Below are 13,954 nucleotides of genomic sequence, written 5' to 3' on the forward strand. Positions count from 1 at the left end.
AGACGTCAAGACGATTGAGAGAACAACGGGGACGATCGCGTATAATGGTGGGGATTAAGATTCTTGGCTGTAATTGATAGATGATCGCAGCGACTACTAGGCAGATGCAAATATATTGTTTGAGCTCAACCCTTCAGTGCACGATTTGAGTCTGAGGAATCCATGGATATAATCACTTTTCATTTTTGTTTTTTTGTTAAATATTTATTAAACAGAGTTTCTTATGAAGCTGTATTTATCAGTAAAGTATAGTCAAAACGTTCCTGGAAGCCTATACGTGCAATAGCAGGTGTATCTCTCACCTGTACACTGGAGGGTTAAATAACGTCTTGGTGAGGAAAGAGGTGACTCAGCTTTGAAAGAATGGCGATTTTAATAACGCTGTAATCTGGGAAAAACAATTTTAGTTAAACTTCGATATAGATGAATGCCGATAAAACCTGTGTCTGAAAGTTCCCCCTTTAATATCCTATCGGGAAAAAGTGATGAATCGAAGTAGAAACAATGAAGATTTAGGTGAAAAGGTCAAGTAAATTTTTGTACTTTTTATGTGGATTCTGGTTATCGTTTAATTTATCGCAGCGAGTTTCAACTTTGTGTAATTCACCTTATCTGTTGCACCGATGCAGGGTATCGCAGAAATTCGTGAAAGCGGATACTCGGGGGTGTACGTGTTCGGGTTTTGAACGTTCGCGGTTGTTCTTCAAAGGAATAGATTATTACGATCGCTCGAAACGAAACAGATTACCTGGAGATCGTAATTCCAACATATGGCACAGATAACTGGGTAATCGGCTTGTGTGCGCTCCATTGTTTAGCGTATTAAGTGAATTGACGATACTTTGTGCTCCGTCACCTCATTTATTTGAATTTGCGATTGTAACGTTGAACAGGATCGATATCGTAAATAGAGAGGAGTCGGAGTTCAAATTCAATTAAAAAGGAACGTGCTATCGTCGGTGTAATTTCACTTTCTATGCCCGAGAAATTAATTATTATTGTTGGTTTAATAATTCCTCGTTCGAGACGCTCGAGGTCTCTCATTGGGCTCACTAACGCTGATATAATCCGTACACCTTGTCTGACGATTAAACGATGGGATCGATTAATCTCGCAGTTATCCTCCGTCCTTCCTTTACCAGTCTCCGCATAATCCACGACGTTGCTTTGGGTTTCACAAAGGATCCATGGATCCTCTTTCTCTTCCTGTTCCGTTCCCTCCTGTCTTAGCGGGAAACAAGGCGAGTTTACACCGGTATAAGCTGCCAGTCACGCCTGAAAACTGGGGATGCTCCACCGTCGTTGCGGAATACAAAATGAGAAAATTCTGAACGAACGTAACCTATCTAAAGAGAAATTTCATTTGCGGTGTTTTACTGTCACCTCGGCTTCATTCATTTTTCTACATTTACTACTTAAGCGTCAAATATATATCTTTTCCGATAAAATCACTCTAAATTGAACCGCGGTTCCCACCGATTTAGTCGTTAAGAAGATCCAATATCTTGACGAGCCATAAACGCAAGCCGTTACGACCATCGAATGAGATTCGCGACTACCCCCTGTTTCTCTCCCCCGGCTCCTCTTAACGCGCGCGTAATCCGCGAGGTTCGGTTTGGATTTCAGAAACCGGGCGAGCTTACGGGCGCATTAGCGTACACACCGCTCGTGTCTCGCTCGAAAGTTAGAAATATCCGTTTTGGCGCCGCTCGAGGATAGAACGGCATCGGTAGATGTCGGTGGGTGAAAGAGAGGAGGACAAGGCGCAGAGAGGGGAGGGTTGTGGAGCGTGGAGGCTACGTTTAATTGGACGACTTCCAGGAGCCGGAATTAGGAGAGAGCTCAGGCTGAGCAACGCGCTCCGTTGGAAGAGTCGAAGGATAAGGAGGGCCGATAAGAAAAGAGGGAGAGAAAGTGGGCGAAGGGTGGCTCGGAGGTCGGCTTATCGGCTAATGTCACTTTAACATTGTATCAAATTATCAGTCGCCTCGCTAGACCGACGGATTAATTAAGCTAATTATTGTTTACGCTTGGACGGATATGCAGCCTCCCCTCGCGGGGCGAGCAAGTCATTTCCCGCGTATTACAGTTTATGCTGAACTGCCGCGCGTTGTTGTTTCGCCCGCCTTCGTTCACACCTCGATGCGTATAACCGGCGACGATGCTGCTCCGTTGCAGTTACGTTTCCACCCTTCGCAGACGGCGACGACAACGATGCGATGATAACAACACCGAAGGCTCTGCGACTCCGAAGAGACGCGCGAATTGCGCGAGGACGGGGCGGCAGGAGGGGAGGGCGAGGAGGAAGGAAGAAGAAGCTCGATGACAACTTAGGTGGCTCGGTGTGAGGCGTATTTATAGCCGTGCCTTCGCTTTATCGTTGTCCCTCTTGTTATCGAGCCGTCGTTACCGTTATTGCACCGATGCCTGCGAAGCGAGCCGAAGCGACGAGACGCGTAGATCCGCGCGATACCGATCCGAGTCGAGCGAGATTGGACGAGTAAATTCCGCGCTTAAAGTCTTTCTTTGCTGTCCGAGGACGTCGTTAAGGTTCCCGCTGGCAAAAGGAACGGCGCGGAGGTCCGGGAGGATAACGCAGATTATATCGATGCCTTAGGAATGTATTTTCCCCGCGCGAAATAAGTGTACAAGCGAGCGGAGCAAATACGCTCGGAATAAAGCTAAGGGCCGGGCACGGGATTAACCTTAACAACGGAATCTATTTTAGAGGGCGATAAACGCGCGGCAAATATTCGTCCGCGAATAATTTATCGTATCGGGGGATACGCGGTATTCTAAAGCGGGAGTTTTTCTGAAAAGTTATGGCGTTTTAAGAAGGAAACGTCCGCTAAAGGAAAATCGAGGGATCTAGAGAGAAACGCTGTGCTTTGCTTTTTTACAACCGTCTCTACTCTCTTCTCGTTCGCCTCCCTCTATAACGAACTTTTCGCTACGAAACATTCATAAACCTTGCTCCAATTTTCGTGTAAGCTTCTTTACCGAAACGCTTCCATGTGTATCCGTAGCAATCAAACGATGATCAAACACAGGAACATGTCGCAATATATATTTTATTTCGCAGAGTGAAAGGAGGAAAGAGGATCGTGACACAGTTCCAGTAGAGGAAGAAAGTTCTGTCACGATTACATCTTCTGTCGTGTAGGCGAGCGAATTAAGAAACTAATTAAACAGTTAATATGAAAACGGAGATGTGAGCAAGGTTGTAGAACACGGGATTCGATCGTAAAACTGTGCTCGCCGTGGATGCTTAATGAAGATGATTTTCGTTCGTTAACACGCCTGCTCGTTGGTTTGTTCTCTCCGAAAAAAAAGGACAGGCTGGATATCAACGATGACAACGAGGATCCGCCGATGAACCAGGAGAGGACAGGAGGGTCGCATTCCATCGGATCGAGATTTATTTGCCGAATAAATGTTGAGAAGGTATTTTTAATGGCCGACAATAGTGGCCCGATAGTGATCTCAGAAACGTATTGTCGTTGGACGTCGTATATAATCCCGGAGGCATCGACGCAACCAACAAAACGGATACACTCTCTCCCCCGTCTCCCCCTCGTCGCCTCTCTTTCGTGCTCTCCCACGTAACTCTCCTTGTTTCTCCGGCGGCTTATCGGCCGCGAGAGAGAGCGAGGATCCCTTTCGTGCCCTCCTCGTGCCGTGATCTTTACTTCTCTCCGCTCTTTCGACCCGCGTTTATTCACTCACGCTCCCTCTCTCTCCGTTCCTCTCCTCACGCCTAAACGTCCTCTCGTTTCCTCGTCCCCTTTCGTCTTCCTCCCCCGTGGGCCAGCCTCCCTCGCTCCTTTGCACCGTGCGACTATCGACGCGCGCGCTCACCTGCTAAAGCCTTTGAAGTCGATTCTTTTGTGAATCGACATTATTATTGTAATTGAATACTTGTCTCCTAGAGGGATATCCTTTCGTTCCATGCACGCTACAATACCGCGGCTTAAATCGGGACTAATGCCAAGAGAAAGCTCTCCCTCTCCTTGGCTCCTCCAGAGGCCGCGGGACCAATCGATCCTGGGCCGCTATCTCGCGCGTCGCTCGCTCAAAATATTTTACACGCTATCGAGGACGTGTATCTGTCGCGAAGCTTATCCGAGACATTCGACTCCTTGCGCAACTAGTGTACTCCTTCTCCGAGGCTACTGGTCAAGCCTGTCCTGGACTTCTGATACCCTGTTCGAGATTTATTGCCGTGTTATCTGCAATCGCCTCATCCTTCTTCCATTCGCCAACGCGAAATTAACACAATGTAGCGAGAAAAGTCTTTCCCATCCGCAGTAAAAGTCAGGGTAATAACGACGAGTAATGGAATCGCGGGAAAGCCGTGGAGCTACGCGGATTCGTTTCCAATTTCCACGACATCGTACCTATCCCATTCCTTCTCTGCGCCGTGTTATCGGAGTACACGGATTCGGTGTACGCGAATCGAGGTACTTAGGCCGACATTACATCGTGCTGCGTGCCGGGTTCCACGGGGTTCGCCGATTATTGATGAACCAGCGAACCAACACGCATATTCTGCCTGGAAGGATACAGTTATGATTGCTACAAGCAACGGCCTCGGCTCCGATCCATTGACGTCCCACCTTGAGGCGTTATTAACGTGAGAAAATGTGGTTACGCCGTCCACTCCCTCTCTGCTGACGCGAACCCTGGTAATGGACATGATTTTCCATACTTCAGGGAACCGTGGCGAGCACCGTATGGGGAACGATGCGTCCGAGGTGCGTGTACATCATCAAGTCGAAGCTTGTTTTAGCTGATTCGTTCATTTCGAAGACGTGTTCCAGCCGCTTCTGGACTTTTCTCCCTTTTTGTGAGCTTACGTTTGCCGAGGGAACGTGAAGAGGGGGAGCAACCGATACACGACTCGAAATCCCGCGATTTAAAAGTTATACGAGTAAAACTTGAGGCGAGGCAGGCGCGAGGCAAATCGAAGCGTTTTGCGGAAGAAACGATTTGGAAGATGCGTATCGCTGTGGTACACTATTTCAAACAATTTCGGAGCACTTTGTGTAATAACGTCTCGCGAACAAAGTAACGGCCGCCTCATTTCGCGAAAGGGGGCAGGTCGATCGGTTGCAGACGATGTTAATCAGAGAACCGATTCTTCAAATGAGATTAGATAAGACAGATAAGGGTTATACTTTCCAGCAGTATCCAGCGGGTTTCTTTCTGCGCACCGCAATTGCGCCGTGAGTCACGTGTTAAAATTCAGTTGCGGCCCGAAACCGCCCCCTCATAAAGGAAGCGTCAGTTCATAAATTGCCCCTCCACCCGACCCCCCAGCCCCCGTGTCCCTTCTTCTCTGACCCTTCCCGCCGACGGTGCAGCGATCTCAATTTTGAGGGTGCCAGCAGGAAACTACCACCCTCGACAAAACTTACTGAATTCATTATGGAGCGAACAAAGGCTTCGTGGAAAAGCCTTGGGCGACGTATACTCCGGCAAGGGAAGGAAGAGACTCAGCGTAGGAACAGCGAGTCGTCCTATCCGTTCGACCGCCTCTCGATCGGCCTTGGTATCGACAGTCGCTATAATCCTCCAGCAGCAGCGCGATACGAGCAACTTTCGCTGTCCAGGAGCACAGAGTTGCGTACATCGCTATCCGATACATCAGCGCTGATGGCCACCAGTTTCGAGTGTGACACTCAGGGAAAAGGAATCTGTTGTCTGGACCAGTCAGTCGATTGAGCAACCGCAGGAATAAATTAAATTTCAAGTCTGGTTCTCAAGAAGAGGACCGCAAAGTATTAGCTTGCGTCCAGAACCTGTTCCTCAGCGGCCACGTCTTGAGGACGGCCCAAAAGCCAGGCGACAGCCAAAGTGCATTAAACAATCGATGACCACTTTTCCTCTTCATTTGCATCCCCTGTCGGAATGTATCGACAAAGAACCCCCTACCTGGCGAACGTCGAAGGGCACGAAACCAAGGGCGCTTGAAGGGCTTCCAGTTCTAACGGGGGCGAACCCAAGGAACAACGGTGGACGCAATTGGAAGTTTACCTTCGTTCAGCGAAGCGAGTAACGAAGCCAAGGCACAGCGCATCTCGTCTCCGTTACAAGACGACTTACAAGATATCGGAGCAAAGCTCCGCCCGTTCGAAAGGAACCGGGGGTCTACCAATGAAGATCTGAAGCCGCGGCGAGCACGCGACCAGTTGGGCTAAGGGCAAACGTAAAACTTACCGATCGGCAAGATAACTGGTGTTTAACACGCGAGCCGAACCGCCATTAAGCCCGGCCCACCGTACGATTTCCACGCGGACCGCTCAGCCTCGGAACGTCGACGATTGATTTACGGCTGGAGCCGGCACTTTTTCTCGGGGAAAGGGAGGATCAAGACACGCGGGGACACACGCATACACACGCGTGCCCCTGCCGCGCAGAACGTGCTCGAATGCCGGTTGCGGAACGACGTCAGGGATGCTCGGTGATTGCTGAGGATCGGAGTTCGTTGCACTGCTCTCGAAACGGCCGGAACAGCGAGATCGGATCGAGGAGGCGGATGTGATCTGGCTAGATCCGATCTGCCTTCTTCGCCCCGAGTCTGGACTCTCGCTGGTGCTTCATGGGAATCGATGGTCCCGATTTCTCGAAAGCGATAGTATTGATTGGGAGCTATGCTCCGACTCCTCCGCGCTACGTTTAATTAATTATTTTTTCCCCCGCTTGTTGACGCGCGTATTGTTCGTGGCACGATGGATTTAGTGGCTTCTTGAAATTCAGACGACTCCACTGCCTGCCAGCCGGCTCGACACACGTCGGACGCGTGTTTCTTGTCTTCATGAATTGGAGTTAATTGATTCAGCCTCCATGTACGATTAGTAATTACAGAATAGTCGTGATTACTAATTACTAGGGGATATTTGTAGATTTATGTGCATCGTCGGTTTGTCTGACGTGAAGAAAGTCGAGTGTCATAGGATTCTCCCGAGAGGACAGTTATCTTATAATTCCTTGGCTACTACTCTGTTTCCTGACTACCGACTCTTGCCCGATACAAAAGTGCCCTCGCATTCCTAATTAACGGGGCGCCGCCTAATTAAGGTCCGTTCGAGCCTTTTACTGGGTTTATCTTCGAGTGGCGAGGCGACTTTCGATAAGCTCGGGAATTCGAGCTGGAAACAACTCTGACGGTTGCAGTTGGAAGATGAAGCTCGAGACGATGGTTCATGAGCATCGGGGCTCCGTTCACTTTGAATTCGTAATGCCCTAATCAGAAAACCGTGGCTATTGGAAGAACGGCATGCATTAGAAAAGGGGAATCGAGAGCTGAAGAGAATGGAAGTAAAGAGAATCGTGAAGGCTATTGGAAATAACTGGTATATCTACTGAATAATTACTGGAATGGAATTATGTAAAAGTACTGAGGAGGATTTAATTCTCATTCGAAAATTACCACTTTTATCAAAATAAGTCATTCTCTCACCGATATAAAACTTACTCGTTCATTTTTCTCCAAATAGCTGAATTAATTTCCCTGAAACGACTGTCGTGCTGGTTCATGGACCTCTAGAATCGTTATTGATTCTTGGACGGGTTACTTAATAAACGACAAATACGTAACCGTGTACGTAGCGAAGCTAACATACAGCAATTCCTATCTACCTTGACAACTAGTTTCTGCATCTCCATTAACTACTTGCTCGAGTTGCAATACCCGTTCTTAATAACAATTCAGTCGTGCTTCAACCTGTCCATTCGGAGCCCGGAAGCGTCCGATGAAAATATTTGCAGCAACGGGTTGATGGAAACAAATATCGTTACGATATAGGATTTCTCTAATTCTATGAAAGCCGTGTCATCTCGCGCCATCCCGGGAATTAAATTCCCCGATCGATAGATTCGGTCGACGGGAGTATGAAAAAAAAAAAACGCAATTTCGGATTTAACAGGACGGAAAAAGGCCGACCCCTGTGTAATCGTGTATCGCGGTATTGTTTTTCATCCCCCCTCTCTCTCCCCGTTTTTATTTGCGCGAAAAACAAAAACATATCTAAGCGACCGTGATAGGCCGGTGCGCTCTCGACGTTCGATATAATCTGGATTGCTCGAAAATTCATTTTTATGAAATTTCCGATTCTCGATGTTCCCCGGGAAGCTTTTATGGCCTAGGAAAATAGAGAACCTACGCATGTTTGATAAAAAATAATAGGCATCACTGTAAACACTGATTATAACTCAGTATCTTACGTTTAAAATGCAATATTCTCTTTGATAGCTTGCATGTTCAACTACAATATTAATCCCCGCGTACAGACAAACTGCCAGTGTTCATAACAGACCTCGCAGAATTAGAGAAAAACTTTGAAAAAGCCATTATTAAAAACATTGAAAGCTTTCGAATAGCGACTCAGAAAAGGTGTAATTAAAAACGCTTGTTTTCATTTTGCTCTTCCGCTCTCCATGCATTAATTTGGTTCAAATGTTTCATTAAAACCTACCAAATACATAAATCGAGAAACTTTTATATTACTTATTCCCTCTCCTTCTGTATCCTTGTCCACGGAATATTATAATCGTATTATTTAGAACTGACGTCAGAAAAGGGATGTCGGTAGTAAAACACAAGAGACCGTGAAGTGCCATTTACTCTGGTCCGTATTAATAGCCAGGTAGCCAAGACAGGTACCGTATATCCCTGCCACTTGTATCTGGGCTAGGAATCGTAACTGGTCGCGAGCTAGTTTCCTGCCAGCAAGATCCAGAAATCGCCTCGGCGGTGATCGGTAACCGGGGTACGTTCGATCTGCGAGTCCTCGAGTTCCGCAGGCAGAAAACGCACGGGAATATAAATCAGCGTCGTAACGAGTAATCGATCAAGATAATGCATTGGGAATCGGGGAAAAAGTCGCGTGGACAGACCGATAAATAAGGACAAATAGAGGCCGACCGCGAGAATGGTACGACGGATGCGAGCATTCGACAGAAAAACGGGACGCGTGGCGCCCCATCGACGTTAATCTGCCCCCGTGTGCGCACGCGAAACCGGGAAAGGGACGGAGAGAAGCGGGCCAGGGTGGTGGAATCGGCAGGGTCGGGAGGGGGCAAGGGGACAGGTAGAGGGAGCGTGTCGCCGGATATACACGACACGTACGGCGAACTCCTTTTTCCGATCGTGTAAAAGAAGTTGACTCGCTGCTGGATTTACAGAGTATCGGCTGAAACGCGGCCCGAGGCCTTCCGATGCACTGTGATTAAGACGTCCCTGCTACCGGCCGACTCCGAACTGGATCCAAGAACCGAGGGAATCGGGACTCGCGTGTGAAGGATCTGTGATGATGGACGGATCCCGATCTGCTTTGCTGGCCGACTCTTCTGGGTGAGTTCATATGGAACTGCGTTTTATTGCTTTTTTATCCACTTTGTGGGTCGTAAGAATGCGTTTTATGAGAAAAACACGGTGGAAGCTATAGATAGTATCTTGGAATGTTGTTTGCACTGAATCCAGCAGACATTGTAGTTACAAAAGAATTCTAATGAAAACGACATAGAGTTAGGCCTATACAAAGTAGTAGTGCTCATGGGTATAGCTTTATCGTTAATTCTCTGTGTTCGTTTATATGATTCAGACCTTCTATTGTAAGTATCATAATAAATACTGCTTCTTGTACTCCATTAGACGGAGACAGAGAACCATCCGGTAACTTCAAAGAATGTTTGCAGTTGAACTCTATAGAGATGCCTTCATCGTACGTTTAATTGCTGTCCATAAATTATTAATACCATAAATGCGTTTGATGGTTCCCGTCTGTTCTGTCTTTCTCGTAAAACGCTGTACGACAACCTTTTCGCGTGTCCTGCATGACGAATGACATCTTGACGCCAAGTCGATCTTACTCGCGTCCGCCCAAGGAAAAAAGCTCGGCTTGCCACGAGAAGCATGCTGGTGGCAGCGCGCTCGGGAATCGTCAATAAAACTCGACTTTAAGCCAGGCTGCCTGCACCCGTGATCCAATCACAAATCAATTTATTCTGCCATCCGGCACGGGCACGATAAAAAATGTCACTACCGGGATGCATTTCCTCGTGAATGTTCGCGCTATACGCTTCGACTATTATATCCCCCGCGTATTAAAAGTCGATACAATGTTTCGATTGTCGCTGTCTACAACAGTATAATAAAAGCGTTCGATCGTTCAAACCGACTAAACGTTTTTGTTAATTAAAAATTACGATTTTAATCCGTGAACGATGATTGCGCTTTCACAAGGAACCAACGCAGTGTTTTTAATTAGCTCGTATTTTTCCCTATATGGTAATCGACATCGGCTGACACAGCCATTAGCCGGCTTTAATTGAATTTAAATAGCTGTATTCTCACCACGGCAAATTGATGCAAATGGTTCTGTTTACGTTTACGCAACCGCTACTTTCGATCCAAGGCATCGAAGTTGCATTTGAAAACAGCCGATAGACACCGTGACAGGTCATGAATATTATCGACGAACGGCCATCGGCCGTCCAAGATACAAATATTTTCTGAGTGGCAGTATAACGCGTGACACAAAGCCGGATTATAGCGGCGGGGACTTCGAAGTGGAGCTAGAGATCCCACCTGCATTCGAAACGACGCCTTCGCCGTGTCCGCCTCGTCTTAATTATTCATAAACACCGGGAAACTATGCATACATTGTCGCTTCTCCATTTACTTCCTCTGCAATTTACACATGCGTCGGAAACGGTATTGAAACCCATCGTTCGACTTTCTATCGTCGTTCCAGGAACTCGATTTCCCAGTCAACACGATCTTTAATTAATACGAACGAAACATTTCACCGTGGGAGTAGTAGCTCCGTCTCGCGTGCGTCTCGCGTGCGTCTCGCTGTACACTCTGTTTTTCCTCCTCGACCACGCTTCTGCATTATTAACTTCCTTCTGTCTTCCCTTCATTGTTGCTTTTGCGTACGTTGCTCGACCGCGACGCATAGTCTGTCATGAGTTCCATCCATCAACTATCGCTTCCAGACCAGTCGCAGGAGGCTTTATCGTCGCCGGTCACTTCTATCGGGGGGGAAAACGGTATCGCGATAACGTAAATCGATACTTGATTACACGCTTTGGTTATCAGAGTCGTGCATGCACGCATTCAACGTGCATACTTAGGTCCGATGAATCTTTAACGAGCCTCAGATGGAACACTGTCGTTGAATGAAAAGGATCTTTGAAGCAATGTTAGCAATTCGTGTTCGTGGACCACCCCTTCTTAATGGGGTCGCAAAACAGTTGGCTTTGTTACTAAACATAGAGATACGGCGCTTCGTGACATTTATCATATTATTACTACTAATTGTAACGATGCCTGGAATACACGAGCTGGACATGACATTAATTGGATGGGTAATCGTAAATATTCCGAGCTATGCGAGCTCATTAATTAGCTGAAAAGGTCTGTCAGAATATATCAGAGTACCTATATCAAGTCCAAATATACGAGATAGCAATACTTACCACCTTTAATTATCAGGAAGACAGAAGGAAAATTGTAGCAGAAACGCTTGCGAAGTGTTCAAAATCCTATACAATAATGGCGCCAAGATTTAGGTTTAAGGGTGAAGGATAAACATAGAGCACAGAGCGAAAGGCGTCGAATTTCTTCGCGCTAGAGGAAGGGAACGCAACGGGTCGCAATTAGCAGGCTCGACTCGCAAAGTGGAAACGCTTAGAGGGACGCTTGTCAAGGCAGCAAATTGCAGTTTTACTTCGGCACGTTTATCAGAGAAACGCGTTCGCGAGATTGCAGGTACACGGCCGGCCGTGTTAAAACAAAGTCACGCCGTTGGATGTCAGCTACAGCGGGGCATATGTACACCATGCTCGTTCAAACAACGCGGTTTCACGCGGGCGCCAATTAGCTAACGACGAAAGTTTGGAAACGACGCCGAGGAACTAATCAAGATACCGTAGATACCGTAATCACCGTTGATAATGTCGCGAGACATCGTCTTCTTGCTGTCACGACGCCGCCACGCGACGAAACTCAGAAGAAACCGGTATGGAGTGAATCAATTCAATACATGCGATTTCGATCAAACGCGATTGGGCTGATAGACGATTATGAGAGAAATTTATAGTAGGTAATAGTCTTCTTCAAGATTGAATCTTCGTTAAATGTACACCACTTTGAGTGGTCTCCAGAAGGTATTTAACGATTTGTTGAGAGAGTATATTTATATACGAAATTTTTAGAATTCTCTTTGCATATCTATCTCTTACATTAATGATACACACTTTCTCACGAGTGAGTTGAAATTTAGTGATAGTCGTAATTTCTCCAATTCCATGGAATTCTCGCTTATTAAATTATTAATGAAGTATCGCATCTGCCTCACGTCTTGTATGTTTCTTGGACCGGAACGGAGCTTGTTCTCGAACTGCCTCATTCGTTCCTCCCAACATCTCGACTCTCTTTCTTTCTCTTCCCTGTCACTGACCCGTCTCGGGTCATCACTTGACTTGTTTTTTACTTCGGTTCCTTCATCCCTCTCCCCTTTGTCCCGTGTTCCTGCGGCACGCTGCAAATCGGCGAATACGCAAAGGACTCTCAGCGCGCGGTCGACCGTGGAATAATAATAATCCTTTGATAATGACCGGACGGGGCGTCGTTGGCGCAACACACGACGCAGCCAAAAGATTTCCTATCCTCTTCGTGACCTCCTGCCGCGTTCCTGTTTGTCGTCGCCCTTTTTCGTCCCGAGAGATTTCTTTCCCGAAAAACGTGGGAACGAAGACAGCTTCGGATCGAATTCCAGCACTGGCAGTCGTGACTTTGACTTCACTTTCCTAATCACGCTTCGCTGCTACCTTTCACGTGTGACGTTCGCCACGGTGAAAAAGAAAATCGTACTTCGGTCGACTTCAGGATTTACCAAAGCAAACGACCTTGAAGACGTGGGGCCTGGAGAGTCGTTCTCCTGGCTGGTTTCTATTCCTGGCTAGCATTTGCGTCACCTTTGCATAGAGCTGTTCAAGATGCCTGGACGTAACACGGACGTGCACTCAGCGTTTTCGATTATTCAGGAACGGGAAAGGACACGTTCCACGATCCTGTCGAACTCAGTCAGGCACTCTCGCACACAAGGGTGAGGCACGGTGCATGCACGAGCTGGTTAGCGAGCGAGAGGACCGGGGCGAGTTCGGGGCCGCAGCAACAATGGCCTGATTGATATCTGGCGGCCGGCATCAAAATAATATCGCGGCGATAGGTACGCCGGGACGAGGTTAAAAGCTTAACGAGTTACAGGCATGATATTGGATCCAAAGAAATTTATGGTCGTTGTAGTACCGGTGGGGCCCGTTTGCCTCCCGCGGCGCGGCCCACGGACCTTGCGGTCCACCGCTACATCAATAAGATACCGCGCCGAAATAAATTCGCTGTTTTGACGGCGTTTAATAATAATTCGCCAATCCTACTTGCTCGCCGATCGCCGTGCGAGGGTGTGCGGGGGTGTGCAGCGTTCACGTAGCGACGATAACGAAATATCACTGAAGCTCCTCCTAGCTCGACCTTTCAGGTATCTCAAATTTTTCTAGAAACGCGTTTCCTTGTCTCCGTAAAATTTTATTCAACTCAACACCCATTTCTATTCAAATGTATTCCTCGTTCGATAGATTTCAACATTGTAGCACCTTGTTAGCAAGTTTCACAGTTTTTTCGAAACCATTCGCCTTTTCAAATATCCTATATAATTCATCGAACGCTTTTGAAATTCAAATACAGACGCGATAATTCGTGTACACGGGACGAGGCGTTTCCAAGTTGCAGGTTCTTCCGCGCTCGTAAATGTACATCCCGCCCAAAGCTCGATGACCGGACGCCCTTTCATCGTGATTCACCGCATCCACTTTGCACGGGCGCGGCGCAAGAAGTGCCAGGGGATGAAGACATAGCCACCGCGGCGAGATATCCCCAGGCTTCTGC

The sequence above is a fragment of the Calliopsis andreniformis genome, chromosome 12, assembly GCF_051401765.1.
Source record: "Calliopsis andreniformis isolate RMS-2024a chromosome 12, iyCalAndr_principal, whole genome shotgun sequence".
Taxonomy (NCBI): domain Eukaryota; kingdom Metazoa; phylum Arthropoda; class Insecta; order Hymenoptera; family Andrenidae; genus Calliopsis; species Calliopsis andreniformis.